The sequence below is a fragment of the Pinus tabuliformis genome, chromosome 7 (assembly GCF_031772625.1).
Source record: "Pinus tabuliformis cultivar Carrire ecotype Pingquan chromosome 7, CPIR1, whole genome shotgun sequence".
NCBI lineage: Eukaryota > Viridiplantae > Streptophyta > Pinopsida > Pinales > Pinaceae > Pinus > Pinus tabuliformis.
The window spans coordinates 1,279,960,303-1,279,973,976 of record NC_142293.1 but is presented as its reverse complement, the minus strand read 5'-3'; the positions used below and the strand labels follow the sequence as shown (position 1 = coordinate 1,279,973,976).

The following is a 13,674-nucleotide window of genomic DNA, read 5'->3' as shown; positions in this document are numbered from 1 at the left end:
CTACATACATAGTCACTACGTTTCCATTTGTCAAGTGTATCTCTAGAAATCCAAGGATATCATTTTCTTATTCTTGAATATGTCAATTCATCAATGGAGTTGGAGAATTTTCAACATGTGTTATTTCTTTTGTTTCAATAAACTCTATATTGAATTCTTTTGTTTCAATAAACTATATATTGAATTTGCATTTTGTTTTTTATATATATATATATATATATATATATATATATATATATATATATATATATATATATATATACAGATTTAAAATTGTTCTACTAAAATCATCAAATTGGTGTGGGGAAATCAATATTTAATTACGGAGTTGTCTTTAGTGTGACTTTTTGGAGATTCCGGTGACGGAATCCGGTGGAAAAAATTCAGGTTAAATCTTGATTTGTATTTTTTAAAATGGTTTTTTAACTACATATTTGGATTCAACACCCTGAGGGATGCTTTGATTGTGCAGAAATTAGCTATCAAACTTGCGATTTCAATAAATTGCTGCCAGATTTTGACCAGAAAAACCCATCGGAAAAGCTTCCAAAAAATCTCTTTAAAGACAACTCCTTTAATTACACAAATTATCAAATTTTCATGTCAATAAATATAAGTAGTTTAATCATATTTTCCATTATCTATTCATATATCCTACTCTAACTATACCAAATATTTGATGGAAAACAATTCCTTAAGCAATTATTAAGAATGGGGGTGAACGTGAGCAAGGCCATCTCTACTATCACCTCCAATATGGTTTGGCGAATACTTGTGAAAAAAAAATATGACGATGATTTGGGTGATGAATTCAAAGGCTTTAAAGATCCGCTGGTATGGTTGATCTATTGGTATCAAGGGACGAATGAAGAAAATTGATAAAACATTGAATGAATTTGCGGAGAACATAATAGACGACCATGTTAATATTAATCATCTCATGGCCACCGTCTCCTCCAATGGCCAGAAAGAGGCGGATGCTCATGTGCAAGACTTCGTCGATGTGCTACTGCATATAGCTGAGACGGACAGTAAAATCACACGGGCAACCATCAAGGGTCTTGGCTCACCCCTCATTCTTCCTCATTCTTAAACTTCGGTCAGTCATCATTTTGCAACTAATTGGATTTGTATTTGTGCAGGACATGTTCGGGACGGGCTTGGAGACAACATGAACTACGTTAGAGTATGCAATGACTGAACTGCTCATACATCCCCACGCGATGGAGAGTTTGAAGGCAGAAATCGAATCGGTCGTTGGCCAACATGGTCATGTAAAGGAAACGAAACTGGCAAGCATGAAATACCTCCATGACTATACCTAGCGCTACCGCTAGCGATTCCTCATGAACCTGTGGTGGCTGTGACAATAGGAGGATACTACATACCTAAGCAAACAACGGTCATGAAAAATTTGTGGGCTATATGGAGGGATCCCAATACGTGGGGGCAAGATCTTTCCGAATTCAAGCGCGAGAGATCCATGGAAGAAGAGAATATCAATTTAACAGATCAATCGGACTTCAGTATGATATCGTTTGGGGCGGAAAGGAGAGGATGCCCGGGGGCTTCTATGGCTATTCATACCGTTGAACTTGCAGTGCCTCAGTTGCTGCACACTTTTGATTGGGGGGTTGAAGGTGATCCCTCCCAGCTAGATATAAGAAAAGCATGTGGAATGGTGATTCCAAGACAGCTTCCGCTCTATGCCTATCCAATGCTGAGGATCAAAGTTTCATCCTAAACTGTAGGAGTAGGAGGAAACGAGGGAAGTGACAATTTCTCTTTATCTGCAATGGTTACCCCATCATGTGGCTTATGATTATACTACCTGCATGTCGAGGCTATTAAAAAGGCTATTATTCTTGCTATGTTGGGATTACTATAAATATTAGCATCTTAGATATATCGCCATTAATATAAATACTCGCATATTCCTGAACCAGGGGAAGATAATGTTTCAGAAAAAAAGAATATTGTAAACGATTGTAAAGTGTCTTCTATAATAGTCTATTAAGACAACTATTTTCAATAATATGGAGTTATATGTAATTGGTTGTCAATAATGAATGCATGATCGTATGTTAAAGGTGATTGATAAATAAATATATATATTTTTATTGTAATTATATATTTATATTATATATAAAAATTAAAATACAATATACAATATATTGTAATATAACACATGACCATTAATAAAATATATATATATATATATATATAATCCGCATTTACAAACGCTTTCTTGGTATTAAACGATTAAAATATTCAAAATATATATCTACTATATTATGTTTACTGTTCATTCATATATTTTTAAAATACTATCCAGCATATGCCTATATATTATCTAGTACTGGTTAAATTACTCTATATTATTTGTTCAATAAAGTTCATTATAAAGATGGTTTTATAAAAGGTTCGAGCGTTATTATTATTTATGATATTAATTATAAATTAAAAATATATTATATTTTCGCATTTATTATAATAAAAATTAAAATAATAAATAAACTTTAAGCCAATAGGTTTCTCCATTTTAATTTGTGGAAGTGGTCGTCCAAAATTTTGATTTTTTGTTAAATATATACACAAGTATATCCATTTCAATTTGTGGAAGTGGTATTCAAAAAATTTGAAATTTTGTTAAATAGACAGATAAAATTTAATATTAAAAAAATATTTTTAATAATAGAGGAGAGGAAAAGATTTTGAAAATTTTCCATTTTCAAACTCAAAACCAAGTTTTATGTAATTAATAAGGTGACCCTTCACTCTTCTATATGGATGTTTGGGTGATGATGTTTTCTATTATATGGATGTTTGGCCGATGCATTATTTCATATATAAGTGTTGGTTTATGTGTGATATTCATGAGGAACACTTTTCAATTTCGACATATTCAATCGTTCAAGTGAAGAGCTTTGAAAATCTAGAATGAGACATTCATCACTTGAAAATAGAGCTTGACATTCGAATATGAAAAGGTCACACAACAAGGCATACATTCTCAGTGAAATTCAAGAAGGGAGATGTTACATGAGTCAAGCAAATGAATGTTGATTGTGGCACAAACGTTTGGGAAACCTAATCTTTGATAACTTGGTGAAGATTAGCAAAACTTAAGGACTAAGAAATATCTCTAAAATTTGAAAGCTAGAAAATGATATCTTTGTACCATGTTAACATGGAAAGCAAACCAAGACTAGCTTCAACTCAAAGGAATGCTCAACATCAAAGCCTCTCGAACTTATTCATGCAAATTTGTGTGGTCCAACTAAAACTCTAGCTCTACAAGGAGAAATATACTTTATTTTATTCATAGATGATTTTATTATAATGTTGTGGGTATTTTTCATAAGATATAAGTTAAAAGCGCTAGATTGTTTTAAAACTTTCAAATCAATCATTGAAAATGAAAGTGAGTTGAAGATCAAATCCTTAAGAAAAGATAGAGGTGGGGAATTTACCTCAGGAGAATTCAATGACTCTGTGAAAAAAATGGAATCAAAAGGGAACTCTCTATTGCTAGGACTCCACAACAAAATGGAGTAATAGAAAAAAGAATAGATATGTACAACAAAATGCAAGAACAATGTTGTTGGAAGCTGATTTATAGGGAAACTTTGGAGGGAGGTAGTTGGGGCAACAATCTATATCATGAATGAAGATCAACTACGAATAAACAATGATAAAACTCCATATGAACTATGGAAAGGAAGCCATCCCTCTATAAAACATTTCAATATATTTTGAAGCAAATGCCCTATGAATATTAATGATGATTCACTAGAGAAATTTCTTTCACATGTCGACGAAGAAATTTTCCTTGGATACTTATTGAGAAGCAAAGCATACAAATTCTACAAAAACTAGTTGTGGAAGATAGTCAAAAGCATCGATGTAAAGATAGATGAATCTCTTTCTAAACAAGAATTTGTTCAAACCAATGAAAAAGACCAAACTCTTACATATCCAAAGGAAGGTGGTGGAAAGGAAGAGGAGGAGGTAGAAAATCAAAAGGAAAAACCATCTTAAACACCATCTAAGTTAAATTTTGTACATAAAGATCATCTATAATACCAAACAATTTTAGATGTGGATGGAGGAATACAAACTCGAAGAAAGATGACAAACAAACTAGAAAGGAATGATATTTCCTTGTTACCCACAATAGAACTAGGAAATTTCACTCAACACATGTAAGCATCCTCACTTGATAAGGGAAATGGAAGAAGAGATGAACTAGATTGAAAATGATGGAACATGGGAGCGAGTACCTCATACAAGGGATAATAATGTCATAGGAACCAAGTGGGTGTATAGGAACAAAATAAATGAATATGGGCAAATCATTAGAAATAAGGCAAGATTGTTGTGCAAGGGATATACTCAAACTGAAGGAATTGACTTTGAAGAGACTTTTTCTCCTCTTGCTAGACTAGAGAGTATAAGGATGTTTTTAACATTTTCTTGTTCAAAAGGCTTTAAAGGTCCATCAAATGTACGTGAATTCAACCTTTCTAAATGGAGATTTAAACAAGAAGTATAGATGGAACAACCAGAGGGGTTTGTCTAGTCTAAAAATAAATACTTTGTATACAAATTAAAGAACGCCTTGTATGGATTTAAAAAAGCTCCAAGAGATTAGTATGCTATACGTAATCACTATCTTCAACAATATGGATTCAAGGAGGGATTTGAAACAAGCAAACTTTACATGAAGATGGACAAAGAGAATATGCTAATAACACTAATATACATGGGTGTTCTGATTTTTTGGAGTGACAATGATGAAATGGGTCACAAATTTTCCCAAGATATGTGGAAATCATTTTAATGTGGATGATTACAGAATTGTCTTACATTATTGGACTTCAAGTAACTCAAACTAAAGCAGAAATGTCCATATCACAAGCAAAATATCTCAGGAATATTCTTAAGTGATTTGGGATGGAAGAATGTGTTATTATGAGAACACCTATGACTTTGGGTTACAAGCTAAGTAAGGATGATGAATCCCTTGTGGTGGTTGCAACTCTTTACAAATCAATGATTAGAAGTTTCCTCTATATTCATGACTAGATATCATGCAAGCAATAGAAATGGTGGCAAGGTTCTAGTCTATCATTAAGGAATCTCACATGCTAGTTGTAAAAAGAATACTTAGATACCTAAAAGGAACTCTGATTTTGGACTATTGTACTCTAAGAGCATAAATTTTACCTTGAAAACATATAGTGATATTGATTGGGCAAGAAACATTGACTATTGAAAGATTACCAATGGGAATGAATTATTTATAGTAGAATATCTTGTATCATGGTTAACCAAGAAATAATCATCTATATCTCTATCCATAGTTGAAATTGATTACATAACAACAACAGATTGATGAACATAATTCCTATGGATGAAGGAAGCCTTGAAGGATATCAATATAGACATAAATCAACCTATCACCACCTACCATGACAATACTTGTGAAATCATCCTCTTAAGGAATACAATCATGGATTCAGAGAAAAAATGTATCCAGATCAAGTACCACTTCCATTGAGAACAAGTTGTAGAGTAGAACATCAAAATGGAGTATGTCAACACTAAGGAACAAATTATATATATATATTCACAAAACCATACCTTGAGAAGCATTTGAATATCTTAGTCAAAATATGGGGGACATTGCTCTTTCATTCCATTACAGAATCCATTTGTTATTGATGTCAAGGGGGGATGATGTGATAGGGGGATTAGCACAATGAAAGGGGGAATTGATGTTAATTGTCAAGGAGAGCTTGTAAATTGTATTGTTGATGTGTTCAAATGTTTTGGAGGTGTACACTTGGTTGCAAAAAAGTTTGAGGAAGTGGTGTTGTAGGTAATTGCACATATGATTTTGAAAAAATGAGTTTTCCAAGCATAACAACATTTTCTCTTGCTTTCTTCTTCATTCCTATGACACTTGCAAAATTCATTCCTACTTGTCATTATATTCAAACAGAAATCTTCTCTATCTTTCCCTTATGTGCCTACCACACTACCTGTAGGAGAAAAATGTGATTTATGTGCACACACAAAATACCACGGGCCTTTCCAAGAGAATTTTCCTAGGGATTTTTGTGGTGATGGAGTCGATTCGAAATGGTATTTTAAGATTTGACTTGATCTCCATTGATTTGGTCCAAAATAATGAGATGTAATCAAATGAAAGTATTGCATGTTTCTTTTATTATAAAATGCCAGAATGTGCAAAGACAAGGGCTAGATTGTGTGACAATGTGAGGTAAAATAATGTAGAATGAAAATTGAAGATTAAATCTGAAGCAATAAAGAAGATATTTTGAGAGTGATTAAGGAGACTATCTAAAAAAGTTTGTATGTTGTTGCTAGTATTAAGTTACTATATATTTTGAGAACAGAGTATTGTTGTAACTTCCATTATAGGGACATTCAATTAAATATAATATGGCTACATTTTTTTTTATGTTATAGGTGCAATTGTGGCAAGTATTGTGTGAGGTTTTGATGGATATAGTTACAAGAATGGTTGAGTGTTGTATTGTTTCTATGAAGGCTAGAGTGTTGATGTAGCTATTATATGTTTCATATTGTTGACAATGATTTTTTCAGGAGCATGTTGCTAGTGCTAATATTGATTGGTTTATATGTAGTTGTGGCTTCCCTACATTTGATATTTTTAGCGTATTCTTGAGTGATCTATGGTTGAGTGAGAAGGATTTTATGTATTTGATGTTCAAAGTAGATTCATTAGTTAAGCATAGGATTTTGTTGTATAGAAGTTTAATAGTGAACTGAGAGAGTTATAAGTAGGCCCAGTTTGAAATTTGTGAATAGTGTTTATGCAAATATTGTGGTCCCTAGTTTGAAAATGTATGAAATTAAGTACATAATAGCTTGAAGGTTGGGGCCATAAATAGGAAAGTCGTGGATTCTGGGAAAGTCTTGGCTTCTTGATTTAGGGAGTGGTGCCTTCCTTCATGTTGTGGCCTAAGAAATAGGGAGTGGTGGCTTCCTCTAGGTGGTGTCTTCGAAGGGCCTGCAGTAGGTTGGAGCCTACATATAGTTGACTATGTGGTGGTTTCCATTATGTAGTGGCTTAAAGAGAGTGGTTTCTCGCATGCATCATAATTCAGCTTGCACACTAGCACGGGGGTTTCACAAGCATAGAAATACCCTACCACGTGTGTTCATTGGGGGATATATATTGAGGAAAAAATGACATAATATTTTGAGCAAAAAATAGGGGTTAAAGGGTTTTTATATTGAAAAGTATAAAGCATGGAGCTAAAAGTTAACGAAAACAAATAAAAGGGTATAAAAAATGTAATGAAAAACAAGATACCTATAATATCTAGTGAAAGTAGGGGTTTTTTAAATTGGGAATGTGTATTAGGTTTGTGTTTGTAGGGGATTAAATAATGTGAATTTTAGAGTTATTTTGCAATATGTAGTCAAATTTAGGGTACTTTTTAGTATGCGGTGAATGCACATTATATGGTTTCGTTGAGTAAAACCCATGTGCACACTCGCGGTGGTGTGTGAATTATGTGAGAAGAAGATTTTAATAAAGAAGAGGAAGACTGAGACAGAGAGTATGGTGGTTTTTCCCCAGGAATAATTTCCACCTAATATTTGGTGTTCTCATGGTTTATGTCTTGCATATGTGCCTTATGTTCTATGTGTTGCTACTTTGGTGGTTATATGTGCATGATCCTCATTTCTTAGGATTTGCTAATGTATAATGTGTTGTTGATGTAACTTGTGATTCAATTAATTATCTAAGGAAAGGAAATAATTTATAGCCAGTGACACATTATGTATAATACTGATTCAACACCCCACGCCCCTACCCACATCATTGTTTCTAAACTCCCAATAAGCTATAGAGGCAAGGTAAATTTGATATGCAAAAACAATATTCTATTATTTTCTAAGCCTAAAGAAATATCGAATTAGATGAAATCCCACAATACTAAGCAAGAGTTTTTTTTTGGTGGGGCAGGGGGGGAGGGGTAGGGGGGTTTGGGGAGGAGCCTACTTGTACCCTGATGTAGGAGGAAGAGCATTAATCAACTAGATCATGCTCCAATATTCTCATTTTAGGGTAGGGTATGCAGTTTGGCACACATCTATGGATCACCCCATGCAGAGGGAAGATATATAGTTGGTCATGAGGTTGGTTGTGGTAATGTGGAAGAGATGCTTCTAGTCTTAGGCAAAATAGGGTCGACCTAACATAGCGCTCATGCGTGACCAATCTTCAATTGAACAACAATATAAAGTTAATTGCACAGTTAATTCATATTAGTGGATCCCACAGTAAAACTCGAGAGTTATTGACCAATCATAGGTTTAAAAAATATTTTTTTTACCATACTAAATAGGACAAATATTCATATACAATGATTAACATAAAAGCATACATAAGCTAAAGGTTAATTATCAGTAATAAAATGTGACATCCCCTAGTAGATATTGTTGTTTAATGCATATGTATAATAAATGGAAGTGGAGCCAAAACACTATGAATAATTATTATAATTATTTTCTTATTAATAGAAAAAGGGAAATTAATGTTTAAGGAAATTGTGCACTCAAAAAAGACACTCGAGGATAACTGTGTTATTTCTTCATGACTAGAATCTTCAAAGATTCTAGATAATATTAAGGGAGGGAGATAAACTCCCTTAGAAAAATCTTAGCTGGAGAAAAGGGATAAGAATGGTTTCCTTTAAATCATTGTGGGAGAGAAAGGCAGGATTTAAAAGAAGAAGCCTAGGCAAGATAACAATAAAGCTCATCAAAGGCATGATGCTACTGAATTAGAAACAATATCATGAAGAAGGGTAATAATTACCCAAAGAGAGAATTAATGATATTGTTGAATCTATGGGAAAAACAATTGAGCTCGGGGGATAAATGGAGGTAGTTTGTGGTTGGGTGGAGCGTGTCTTCTCTGGTGCAGGCTTTCTAGTATGACAGATAGCTGAAATCTCTAGTTTGGTCTATGTTGATTATGATTATGAATTAATTGCTGTAGATGCATGTGGTTATTATTTTAAATTTATTGGAGTAGTTAATCTACTGTTATTCTTGCATATAGATACATTTTCTCTGTTTCTTAAATATATATTTGTAGAGATATAATTCGTTGTAATATAAATAAGGAAAATATTCAGTGTCAAAGAACTAATATCACTATCTACTTTCCACTAAAAGCGGGAAAGGGTTATTGTAACTTGTGAATGGATTCCATGCTACCTGTCCAATTATGTTGATCTTAAAGAATTAACTTAATATTATTTGTTAAAATGATTACAATGATATTAGAATTCTTTTCATGGGGATAGATTTGGTTTCATAATAAATGATTGAACTAGTGTATTAAAATTGAAACTGAAGTAGTGACCTCCCAAATTCTCCATAGAAAGCAAATTAGATTCCATAAGAATCAGAGCAAGGGTAGCCAAAATGGATGCATGAGATAGTGAAAGAAGACTAAATTCCTCTCCTTGTGGATCTCCACTATGTGTCGATCACATACATGTTGAGGAACTGAGAAATACATGTGCCCTTAACTTGTTATAAATTAGAAGGCATGCAACGTAGACATACAAGAAAGATGATTTCAACATTTTTATGAGTGAGAAACAAAAGAAAAAAATAACCCTTCTACTCCTGCACTACCAAATACAACTCGATGATGAACTCATGAGTTGTACAGGACTCACCAAAATACAACCTTGAAGGTGAACTTCCTAAAAAGGAAGTACACCATATAGTGATAAGGATTAAATGAGAACTTGTATTACAAACTATCATTAGAATATGAGAAATTACGATTATATGCCAAACCAGTGCATTCCCTATACTAAAAATCTAGCCACCCTATATACAATTTACATATTGAGTTCCAGGTAAAGGAATAATCATGATTATAGTCCCATTCTTAATTATTATGATTAGAAGTAGAAGATCATTTAAACAAAATATACCACAAAGTCAAGCATCTACTATAAGCTGAAATGCATTCACATATATAACCTTGATATTAGGCACTAAGGAAGAACCTCTTAAGCCTGAAATCGACATGCATGTAACTAAATTCGAAATCTAGCTTCATAGCACATTTAATGTAGCGAAGAATAGAGCTATGCCCATAAATCCAAAACGAAACTACCCAAATTTCACTTTTAAGATCTTACAACTTAATTAAATTCCAATGATGAATAGAAACAATCAAGCGCATGGTCAAAGAAAATTCCAGAAATGAAGAGGAACCATTATATACACAACTGGAGAAAATTCTAGTGATGTATAAAAGCCATTGAATGCATAGCTTACGCAGATCCCTGTGAGGAATGTTAACCATTACAATAACATAGGTGCCCATGGATTAACTCTTAAAGATCATAAACAATTAACATACTTAATATAAAAAGGAGTTTTGACAAAAAATATACTAGCTTTTCAAATGAAACTATTCATACACTAGTACATGAAAGTCCTATGTTAGATCTAGGATTATTGCTAAGGTAGTGCTGCAACAGAAATATACACCAGAGATGTTACAGTATCATCTCGAGAACTCTAGGAAAGAAAATAAATATAAATGTTCATGAGAAAAATTAGACCCTTCCTTATCATAACTAACATACAAATGAGTTATCAATAATTTGAAATAGTAGCAAAAGTAGATCCCAGAAAGTAGATCAGTTTGGTAGTTCAGTGAATGAATGACGAACCCAGTCGCCTTTGTTTTCGAAAGGTTGGAGACCACAACAAGGGTCAACACTTGTAAAAAATAATGTCTCATTATCCTTATCGCATAAATAATAAAGGATTATGGTCACAAGAAAACCACCGTGGAAATGCCACAAAACCCGGGAATAGAAGATTGCAGTGCAAACAGGGGAAACCAGAGTACCAACTTAGGGAAACATGATAAACCCAAAATTTAACCATAATTTCTTAGTTTCTCATAATCTACACTTCAGAAATAAGAAATTTGACAATAGATTATGTAACCTAGAAGAATACAGTCAAGTAGGCTAAGATGTGGGCACCCATACCTGTAAAACCAATATGAACTGACATGGGAACTGAGCGTTGGGATGATGCCATTACCTGGAAATATCCACTCTCCTACAACAAAAAATTTGAGATGGAAATTAGCTAGTACCCTTTAAATCATAGAGTATAAAAACAACAAGGGCATGCGAACTAGGTGCAGACTTGGGATACTGACCTGACGATTGTTGCCATAGTGGCGATGATTGAGGGTGTTCCTTCGCCCTGTAGGTGCTTGAACAATCCATAATTCTCCATGAACATTCCATTTCAACAAAAAACATAACCCAAGTGGTGGCAACACACAAATAGCATCAACATTTATGGAAAGAAAAAGAATATGATAAATGGAGGATGCCAAGAAATTTCAAACCTAGGTATGGAGGAGGAGGACACCATCGGATTTTGCTCAAAGCTCGAATTACACAGATGAACTTGTAAAAAAATTCTTGCACCGCTAAACGGAGTGATTGCCATATGCAAATCATGAAATGAAGCAAGGTTAGGGTTAGGTCACGACCAAAGTGGAGGAGAGTAGATCTAAGTTGTTGAAACCCATCAACATATCTCAACGTTCACAAACCCCAATGCTGGGCATCGCCATGTGCACCCATGTGACTTGGCACAGATGGAAGGTGTGCATTGTAACATACAATACCGAAGAGGACGTGCTGGAATGTGAAGGGACAAGAAATTAATTCCATGGCCCTAGGTCAAATTAAATAACAATTGAAATGTTCATTAGAACCTTAAAACAAGGTGGATGAGCACTCAACCCTACAATAATATGTTTTCCCAACCAAGGCCTAGCTTCAGATATAGTGCGGGATGTTTTGCTATAGTCTAATGAAGGGGATGTAGTTACACCATGTAGGATAATGAAGATCTAGGCTCTAGGATTAACAATTATCAAAGATAGATTAAATTTTAGGGTGAAGAAGGGAGGAAGACCAGAATCACGAAGTATATGTCGTATAATCATATTTGGTTAATGAGAGAAGAATTTTTTTTTTAGAGGAGGGGTACATTACATATGCTATCAGAGCCCATCAACACCACTAGGCCCCGAACATGCTATAAGAAGTAAAGCGAAGAGTAATAGATTTTGTATATATATATATATCTATATATATATATATATATATATATATATATATATATATATATATATATATATATATATATATATATATATATATATATACTAAATAAAGTGCTATAGTAAAATTACTAAATAAGTGTTTGTGTAAATGTAACAAAAGTCAACTAAAATGGAGGAAATTCAAGCCAACATTAGGAGTGCGGATTTGTACATCGAACTGGGAGAGGGGGCTACCCTAGCAAATGCCTAGTTTCCAGAGGTCATTATGAATTTGCAGCAAGAATTGATGGATCTCAGAAGAAGTATGAGAGGTTGTTGAAAGCTAGTGGGGAAAAGAAGAAAATGATTAGGGGACTAAGAGAAAGATGCAGTCACAAAATAATGGAACCAAAAGTAGAGAGAATGGTGAAGAGAGGCATTGAGCTGGAAACTTCTGAAAGTGGGGGGGAATCTGATAGAAGTTATCCACAAAAAAAAAAAAAAAGCAAAATGAACTACAATGAGAATTTTGTAAGATCAAAACCCCTACTTTTTAAGAGGAAAAAGACGAATATGCAAAGTCATGGTTGCTAAACAAGACCAAATATTTTTTAGGTATATGAGTACGAGAGCAACCTGAAGGCCAAATTAACCATTTACCAACTGTAGGGTAAGGCATCTCTCTTGTGGGAGGAAGCTAAAGGAGTGCGTCTACTTAAGGAAGGGACTGTGTCATGGGAAGAGTTCCAAAAGCAGTTCAAAAATCAATACTTAAGTGAACAATATTATGAAGACCATGCTAAGGAGTTTCACGAACTTGGGTTAGGACAACTCTCAATGGATGAATTTGTGGCAAAATTCACAAATTTGTTGTGATATGTACCCTACATTGAGGAAAAAAAGCTAAGGTACAGTGTTTTGTGAATTGCTTACCCACCATGTATAAGGAGAGGATCGAGTTCGATTATCCGAAAGAAATGGAGGAGGCAGTCAAAAAATACAGACTGTGTTATCAACAGTTCATAAGTAAAGGATAAAATTTAAAATTTTGGCCAAAAAAGGATAGAACTAAAACTGCTATTGGAACAAAACAACAGAAACTAGCATACCAAAAACATTTTGGGAAATATCAGAGTGGAAAAAGATTAGGACATGAAATACCAACCCTCTGGCACAATCCCAAGTAGGATCAAATTTTATGAACCTATATGGGAAGAAGAATGAAGGAGGAAAGGAAAGAGAACCTTTGAAATTTTCGGGATGTGGCGACCCTCATTTGCTAAGGGACTGCCTCCACAATCCTCGATTAGTGCACAATCTTTAGATTGAACAAGAGGCTACCACGGTGAACAATATTGCCTGGAGTATTCCTGGGATAAGCGTTGTACAAGAGGATAGACAGGCAGAACATCAATCAACAATGATTGAAATTGAAAATAATCTCTTCAACCAACTTGTTTCTGTTTTAATTAACCCTAGGGCTAGCTTGAGCTATA

At 33.9% G+C, this 13,674-nt stretch overlaps 1 pseudogene; it reads left to right on the top strand.

Moving 5' to 3' along the window:
• The first annotated feature begins 1,223 nt into the window (after window positions 1–1,223).
• Window positions 1,224–1,744, top strand: LOC149252166 (cytochrome P450 750A1 pseudogene; annotated as a pseudogene).
• The last annotated feature ends 11,930 nt before the right edge of the window (window positions 1,745–13,674 follow it).